The sequence below is a fragment of the Helianthus annuus genome, chromosome 1 (genome assembly GCF_002127325.2).
Source record: "Helianthus annuus cultivar XRQ/B chromosome 1, HanXRQr2.0-SUNRISE, whole genome shotgun sequence".
NCBI lineage: Eukaryota > Viridiplantae > Streptophyta > Magnoliopsida > Asterales > Asteraceae > Helianthus > Helianthus annuus.
This window is the reverse complement of record NC_035433.2, coordinates 132,862,560-132,872,410: the sequence shown is the minus strand read 5'-3', so window position 1 is coordinate 132,872,410 and position 9,851 is coordinate 132,862,560.

The window sequence follows — 9,851 nt, the reverse complement described above, 5'->3', positions numbered from 1 at the left end:
TAACTATATTAAATTTGTAACTTATTTTCAAAAAAAAAATATATCTTTTCAAAGAAAAAAAAATTAATTTAAGGTGTAGGATAAATTATGAGGTGTGTAGGATGAATTACGAGTTGTGTAGGATAAATTTCAATATGTGTAGGATAAATTTCAAAAACATGTAGGATAAATTTTGATGTGTTTAGGCAAAAATTTTAGTGTGGGGGATGATAATCTTTATGACTAATTAATTAGTCAAAAAGAATAATAAATGAGATGAGAGAAAACTATTTAATGTTTTACAATTGTACCCTTTGTTCTTTTTCTTGTCAATTTAATTTTCTTCTCAAATGAACATCCCCCTAAACATGTATATACACATATAGTGTGAGGTTTATTGGGGAACACTAAAAAAGTACGGAACCGGGGAACACTTTTAACAATTTAACTTAACATGTTAAAAATCAATTTTTTTTAAATTTTTTTCGGCGCTTTTCTTTATAATCACTTGTAGAAGCATTTTTAATAAAAAAATAAAAACTAAAAATATTAAAAAACAGTTAAAAAAGGCTTAATTTTTTTTACAAAAATGATTTTTTATTGAAATAGTTTCTACCTATTTTTGTAAGGAAAAGCGCTGAATTTTTTTAAAAGATTGATTTTTAACATGTTAAGTTAATTTTATAAGATATATTATTTTAACTGTTTTTAAAGATTTTTTTAAATATTTTTCAGTTTTTTATTAAGAATGTTTTTACATGTATTTATAAGGAAAACGCTGAATAAAATTTAGAAAAAATTGATTTTTAACATGTTAAGTTGAATTATTAAGAGTATTCCCATGTTCCCCACTTTTTTAGTGTTCCCTAATTAACCTTCCCTTACACATATATATACACAAATATAAATTATACACATATATACACACACCTATATATACACACATACATATATGCTTAAATATAAAATTAAATTTATAGTTTTATATATACTACTCTATTAGATTTTGGTCCACGATATAAAAATTTACAACTGTATCTATACGTACTAGCTCAATCACGCCAATAAAAAATTAATATCAAATATAAAAGTTAAACCTTAAACTGATAAACGACAGTTTGCTCATCACCTCAATGTTCATGTCGTTACCCTAAGTTGATCGTCTGCTGATCTCAACGTCATTGTTCGTGCAATAGGATCATCGTCTCGTCAGTTACAACATTGTTATTCATAAGAAAAATATTATACCATGAAATGTGCCTGTCGCAACCCTCGATCCCTTTTCCCCGGGACCGGGCGGCCGCGAGCCTCAGAGCGGTGGTATCGCTGTTTATTAATTTGGCAGCGGAAATTTCATCAGGACCGTAGTTAGGAAATAGTTTATCAGAGTAAAATACCACACTTTTATAATTAATAAATACATGGGAAAAACCCAAGTTTCCATTATAAACATGTTTTTAGGGATAAACCCTAATTTATTGAAATAAAACTTCTTTCTTGTTTAGGTAAACTTTATAGCCACTTTTCCAAGCCTTCAGTGCTCTCCAGCTGGCTTCTATTTGGCTTTCACATTTTGTTACTTGAAACACGTTTTAGAAAGTTTTATCAGCAAGAAATACTGGCGAGTGAATCCCAGTTTAACTAAAACAAGCTTTTATCAATATACAGTATTGAGGGCATCCGCAATTACATTTGTTTACATCTACTCAATTACCACCCACGGTACTGTCAATCCTGACTTGTAGTAATGTTACTACTCACAGTGTAGTAACAAGTTATGTATACAAAACCACAACATACCGACAGTAATTGTAGAATCACAAATACTCAATTACTGTTAAATATAATTTAAAATAATTGAGGTTTTGTAAAAACAGTTTACAAAAAGAGGAATTACTCACATTGCTATTTTAGATAATTCCTGGTGACTTCCTGGTTATAATCTATTTAAAATAAACAATGCACACGCGTTAGTATAATAACCCAATTTACATTAGATATACCCTCCTCCGGAGACAGAAATCCAACGACTGAGTCGGGCAGAGCCTAGAGATGCGTTACGGAGCTCTAGATCAATTGGGCAGAGTAACTAATACGTAACCGGGGGTTATAATACTTACAACGAGGCAGAGCTTCGCTTTTGAGTGGGTATTATACCCGAGCAAAATTTCTATTAATTCAGAAATTGAGAGAGAAGTTTTAATTTTGAACAATTTTCAACTGAAGCTCAATCGTCCAATTTATAGGCTGGAAACAGGGGCGGCTCGCGCCCCGCAAGAGATACACGAATGGCCTTCGCGGCCCGCGAGCAATGTAGGGTAGGATCTAGGTTTGCTGAATCAATGGTATAGGTTGGACACGACTGGGACACGTGGCGGCCTAGGGACTCGTCTGGTGCCACCTTGTCGTGGCCCACGATAGCCTAGGGTTACCTGCGTCGCTCCCCGCGAGCACCCCAAAAATCTTGTTTTATTCGATTTTTAATAAAATAAAGATATTTCGGGGCCGTTTTTTGTATACGGGGTGTATTTTAGGACATATAAGGATGTTTTCAGGATTTTAACAGAGTTGTTATATCCTCCCCACCTTGTTTTAGAACTCGTCCTCGAGGTCTACTGGAACAGATGTGGATATTTCCTCTACATCTCTGATTCGAGCTCCCAAGTGTATTCTGGTCCCATCTTGGAGTCCCATTTCACTTTGACTAGAACTAATCTCTTGTGCTTGGGAGATTCTTGATCTTTCTGTCTTCAATCTGTAGCGGCTTTTCTACAAACTTAAGTTTCTCATTTACCTCTATGTCCTTAAGAGATACCACTAATGACTCATCTGCTAAGCACTTCTTGAGATTACATACATGAAACACATCAAAAGGTCTCTGGCAGTTGTAGCTGGTAAGCTATGGGTCCTATTCTTGTAATAATCTCAAAAGGTCCAAGCTTTCCTCTCTTTATGAATCTGATCACTCCTTTCCATGGAGAAACTTTTAATAATACTTTATCTCCTACTTGAAATTCCAACGGTTTTCGTCTGTTGTCAGCATAACTCTTTTGGCGATCGCGTGCTACTTTTAATCTTTCCTTGACTTGAATAATCTTGTCTGTTGTTTCTTGCACTATCTCTGGTCTAGACAGTTGCTTTTCTCCAATTTCTGCCCAACAGACTGGGGTTCGGCACTTTTGCCTATAAAGTGCTTCAAATGGTTCAGCATTGATACTGGTATGATAGTTGTTATTGTAGGAAAATTCTATTAATAGTAAATGATCGTCCCAATTTCCTCCGAAATCAATTACACAAGCTCTAAGCATATCTTCCATTGTCTGAATTGTCCTTTCGCTTTGTCCATCCGTTTGAGGATGATAAGCAGTGCTTAGATGTAACTTGGTTCCCATTGCTTTTTGGAAACTAGTCCAAAAATGAGAAGTAAAACAGCTATCTCTATCAGAAACAATAGATAAAGGAATTCCATGTAATGAAACGATTTCATTTACATATAACTTGGCTAATTGTTCCATACTGAAAGTTTCCTTCATCGATAAGAAATGACCAGACTTGGTTAATCTGTCTACAATCACCCAGATTGTATCATTACCTTTTCTTGTCCTAGGTAATTTAGTAACAAAGTCCATTGTTGTTAATTCCCACTTCCATATCGGCATTTCTAGTTGCTGCAATAAACCTGAGAGTTTCTGATGTTCAGCTTTAACCTGTGAACAGGTTAGACACTTAGCAACATAGGTGGCTATATCTTTTTTCATTCCTATCCACCAGAAATTTTTTCTTAGATCTTGATACATTTTATCACTTCCTGGATGTATCATATACTTAGACTTATGGGCTTTTTCTAAAATTCAGTGCCGTAGGTTTCCTTGTTTGGGTATCCAGATTCTTTTCTTATAAAATCTCCAAATTCCATCTGTCCCTTGTTCTAATTCCTTAATCATTCCTTTTAATTTTTCAGTATTTTCCTTGATTACCGATTCCTGTACTTCTCTAATTTGCTCGCTTAAATCTACCTGCAGATTTATTTTAAGAGAACGTACTCGTTTTGGCTTTTCATGATACTTTCGACTTAAAGCATCAGTTGCTACATTAGCCTTTCCTGCGTGATACTGGATATTACAATCGTAATCACTAAGAATTTCCATCCAGCGTCTCTGTCTCATATTTAACTCCTTTTGCCTGAAGACATATCTTAGACTCTTATGATTTGTGAAAATGGTAAACTTACTACCGTAAAGATAGTGTCTCCAAATTTTAAGGGCAAAAATTATGGCTCCTAATTCTAGATCATGGGTTGTATAATTCTCTTCATGGTTCTTAAGTTGTCTAGAGGCATAGGCTATAACCTTTTGACGTTGCATTAACACACATCCATAACCTAACTTAGAAGCGTCACAATAGACTATAAAGTCTTCAGTTCCTTCTTGTAACGCGAGTATGGGTGCATTGGTAAATCTTTTCTTAAGAATTCTAAAAGCTTCTTCCTACTTTGGTCCCCATTCAAACTTAACCGATTTACATGTCACTTTTATTAAAGGAATAGTTATTCTAGAAAAATCTCGGATAAACCGTCTATAATACCCTGCTAATCCAAGAAAACTTCTCACCTCCGTTGGTGATTCAGGGACTTTTCATTTATTAATCGCCTCGATCTTTATGGGATCCACATGAATTCCTTCACGATTAACTAGATGTCCAAGAAATTGCACTTCTTCTAACCAAAATTCACATTTTGAGAATTTAGCACAAAGTTTTTCTTTTCTCAGTAATGTAAGGAGTGCATGCAGATGCGCTGCATGTTCCTCTTTACTCTTAGAGTAAATTAGAATATCATCTATAAAGACAATTATGAATTTATCCAGATATGGTTTACATATTCTGTTCATCATGTCCATAAATGCAGCTGGGGCAGTGGTTAAACCAAATGGCATGACTGTAAATTCATAATGACCATACCTTGTCCTAAAAGTAGTTTTAGGAATGTCCTCTTCATGTACTTTCAGTTGATGATATCCTGAGCGTAAATCGATCTTAGAAAAGAATCGAGTTCCTTGAAGTTGATCGAACAGATTATCAATTCTCGGTAATGGGTACCGATTTTTAATCGTGACTTTATTCAGTTCTCGGTAATCAATGCACATACACATTGACCCGTCCTTCTTCTTAACGAACAATATTGGTGCTCCCCATGGTGATGAACTAGGCTGTATGAAACCTTTTTCCAGAAGTTCGACCAATTTTTTCTTTAGTTCTTGCATCTCTGTTGGTGCTAAACGATAGGGTGCCTTGGCAATCGGTGCTGTTCCTTGTAGTAGGTGAATTCTGAATTCAACTTCTCTATCTAGTGGTAGTCTAGGTAACTCTTCTGGGAAAACATCTGAGAATTGAGATACTACGGGAATATCTTTCAATTCTTTTCCTTTAGTGTTAATGATTATAGAAATAATATACACTAGTGATCCCTTCCTTACATAGCTTGTTGTTTTCATTACAGAGATGAATTTTGTGGACCTGGTTGGCTTGTCTCCTTTAATTGTGATCTTTTCACCATTTGGTGAATTTACTTGTATTGACTTTTGATCACATAAAATATTGGCTTGATTGGCTAGTAACCAATCCATTCCTAATATGATATCAACTCCAGCCAGATTCATTGGGTAAAGGTTAGCAATAAATTTATGGTTTAAAATTTCTATTCTTGCTCCCCACAAGATTTCAGTAATCTTAATGGATTCTCCGTTTGCCGTTTCTATCAGACATTCTTGTTGAAGTTTAGTTAATGGTTGATTGAGAAGTTTGCAGAATGAAGTGTTAATAAAACTTTGGTTCGCACCAGAGTCAAATAATACTTTAGCAAAATATCATTAACTAAAAACGTACTGGCAATCACATCCGGAATCATCTTGGCTTCTTCAGCTGTCAGAATAAATGCTCTAGCGTTCTTGGTAGTTTTGCTGTTTGTTGCTGGAGCTAGTTTTGGACAATTCGGTTTGATATGCCCCTTTTTCTCCACAATTGAAGCATATCACATTACTGGGTTTCTTTCTGCAGTCTTCTTCCTTGTGCCCAGATATTTTACAGAAGTTGCAGTATATGGAGCATCTTCCTGAATGCTTCTTCTTACAGTACTTACAGTAAGGTGCAGAAGTAGAACCTGTATTTTTCCCACTGTTGGACTTACCGTAGCGAAATTCCTGGGTAAGTTTTTGGGCTAGGTTCTTCCTCTGGTTTTCTTCTTGTGTACGTACTAATTCATCTGGCTAGTTCTACGGCTTCTTCTATGGTTTGTGGTCTAGCTGCCTTGACTACATGTCTAATCTCACTTATTAATCCCCAGATGTAATGGGAGATTAACACTGGTTCTGGTGAAGCTAGGGTTGGCACTATTCTAGCATATTCGAAGAATATGGTAGTGTAACCCGTACAGTCAACTCCAGTCATTCTAAGGTTTAAGAACTTATTAGCAATTTGTTCTTTTTCATTGGGAGGACAAAATTTTCTTTCGACCATGTTCTTAAACTCAGTCCATTCCATATTGTAACTCTGTCACTTCCCCTAGACTGGAGAATAGTATTCCACCATTCTAAGGCTGCATTCTTAAATAGATTGGAAGCAAACAAAATTTTACCTTCCTTTGCACATTTGCTTATTTTTAAGACTGCTTCTGTCTTTTCTATCCAACGTAGAGCTGCAATGGCTCCTTCATTGCTAGAGAATTCTATTGGTTTGCAAGACCAGAATTCTTTGTAAGAACAACTATATGACATGGTTCTTCTTCTTTTTGGAATGGGCAATTAAAGTAACGGTCCATTATTCACGTTGTGACTGGGTTCAGTAGGTGGTCGTTTACTTCCATTATCAGTTTTATTATTTTCTGCTTCTTTAATAGTCTTGATGATATATGTCATAGCATCTATGATTCCTTGTGCTACTATGTGTTGGATGGCACTGTTATCTATTTGGTTCCCATTATTATCGTTATTCTGTTTTTCCTGATTTACTTCGTTGTCCATCTGAATTATGAACATTTACCAGGTATTAATATCACACAATAAGATTTAATGTAAACAATCACACAAACACATTGATCAAAATCGTCGAGCATTACGACATTCTACTCTTTATATATATATATATATATATATATATATATATATATATATATATATATATATATATATATATATATATGTTACAGTCTACAACGAAAATTGAAACATACTACTAGTTATGCATCAATAGGTATTAGATTATTTATGATTTTTTTTTCAAACTATACACACACACACACACACACACACACACATATATATATATATATATATATATATATATATATATATATTATTACTACTAGGGGTGGTTCCAGAATTGCGTCTCCCATTCGTCGTATTTCCAAACGAGCTTCTCTCCTATTTGTTTAATTCTCTCTCTTTCCTAACCTAACTCCTCATCAAAAGTACGGAGTTCCTGCACATTGGCTTCACTCATGGTTGGCAATGGTGTGGGTATTGGGTCAGGGTACTGGGGCATAGGTTCTCCGTATGGATATGGGTTTTCTAGTATCTCCTGGACATACTGATCGACATTCCAATATGGATCTAGAGGGTTAAGGTTGGTATATTGTGCTATGGGGTTTGGCATTAGGTTTCCCTGTGGATAGAGTTCCTCATCATCCCTATGGTCATCCTCCCATGGATCATACATTAGAGGGTTAGGTGCTGGGATTCTAGGTATCTCGTTTGGGTCAAATGCTGGTATGGGAATTTGATCTCCTTGGTTAAGTTCTATCTCCATTGGTTGAGTTGGGAATAGTAGCAATGGCTGGGGTGCAATTATTTGGTCTAGATTTGGATCTACGGCAGTGGTGGCTAGTATGTGAAAGTTTGCAAGTCGCCTATTGATTATAGCTTGGGTCTGGGCGTTCATCTCCCTATTGGCTGCTGCTAGTGCCCTTTGTTGTTGCAATTTTCTCATTCGCTTTCTGCGCTCATGTGCTCCCCGACTGAACCATCCTCTCTTTTTCGAAGGGAATGGTTCTTCGGATTGCGCCTTAAATATGAAGATTCCCTCTTCTGTATCAGCAGAATACCCCAAAGGAGTAGGCTGTGAGGAAGTTCCTTCACTTTTGGGAGAACTAGCTAGGTGACGATAGGCGTCAGACGGACCTTGATCACTCATACTGTAAACTAACAAATTGTCAAATAACACAAAACAATAATATACATATATGCATGTAATCACACAGATTATTTCTTAACACAATTGATAAAATTTTGGTGTCAGCAGAACACTTCCGTGGCTTAAATCAGTGGTTGTAGCTCTGATACCACCTTTTGTCGCAACCCTCGATCCCTTTTCCCCGGGACCGGGCGGTCGCGAGCCTCAGAGCGGTGGTATCGGTGTTTATTAATTTGGCAGCGGAAATTTCATCAGGACCGTAGTTAAGAAATAGTTTATCAGAGTAAAACACCACACTTTTATAATTAATAAATACATGGGAAAACCCCAAGTTTCCATTACAAACATGTTTATAGGGATAAACCCTAATTTATTGAAATAAAACTTCTTTCTTGTTTAGGTAAACTTTATAGCCACTTTTCCAAGCCTTCAGTGCTCTCCAGCTGGCTTCTATTTGGCTTTCACATTTTGTTACCTGAAACGCATTTTAGAAAGTTTTATCAGCAAGAAATACTGGCGAGTGAGTCCCAGTTTAACTAAAACAAGCTTTTATCTATTTACAGTATTGAGGGCATCCGCAATTACATTTGTTTACATCTACTCAATTACCACCCATGGTACTGTCAATCCTGACTTGTGGTAATGTTACTACTCACAGTGTAGTAACAAGTTATGTATACAAAACCCCAACATACTGACAGTAATTGTAAAATCATAAATACTCAATCACTGTTAAATATAATTTAAAATAATTGAGGTTTTGTAAAACAGTTTACAAAAAAGGGAATTACTCACATTGCTATTTTAGATCATTCCTGGTGACTTCCTAGTAATAATCTATTTAAAATAAACAATGCACACGCGTTAGTATAATAACCTTACATTAGCTATACCCTCCTACCGAGACAGAACTCCAACGACTGAGTCGGGCAGAGCCTAGACATGCGTTACGGAGCTCTAGATCAATCGGGCAGAGTAACTAATACGTAACCGGGGGTTATAATACTTACAAAAAGGCAGAGCTTCGCTTTTTAGTGGGTATTATACCCGAGCAGAATTTCTATTAATTCAGAAATTGAGAGAGAAGTTTTAATTTTGAATGATTTTCAACTGAAGCTCGATCGTCCAATTTATAGGCTGGAAACAAGGGCGGCTCGCGCCCCGCGAGAGATACACGAATGGCCTTCGCAGCCTGCGAGCAATGTAGGGTAGGATCTAGGTTTGTTGAATCAATGGTGTAGGTTGGACACGACTGGGACACGTGGCGGCCTAGGGACTCGTCTGGTGCCACCTTGTCGCGGCCCGCGACAGCCTGGGGTTACCTGCGTCGCGCCCTGCAAGCACCCCAAAAATCTTGTTTTATTCGATTTTTAATAAAATAAAGATATTTCGGGGCCGTTTTTCGTATACGGGGTGTATTTTAGGACATATAGGGGTGTTTTAAGGATTTTAGGAGATTTGTTATAGTGCCTGTTTTTAAAGACATAATAACTTGGACCCAACATTGTCACTATCTCTCTCAGCAAATTTAAATCGGGCGACATGGTTATCCAAATCGCTTAAACTTTGCTCGACACTCGCTCGGAATATTTACTGCTCGTAAAATGCTTGCTTGATTTGAGGCTCGCTTTAAATGTGACGCCTAGCTCGGTTCGGTTTGTAAATGAGCCAAGCACGAGCAAAGGTCC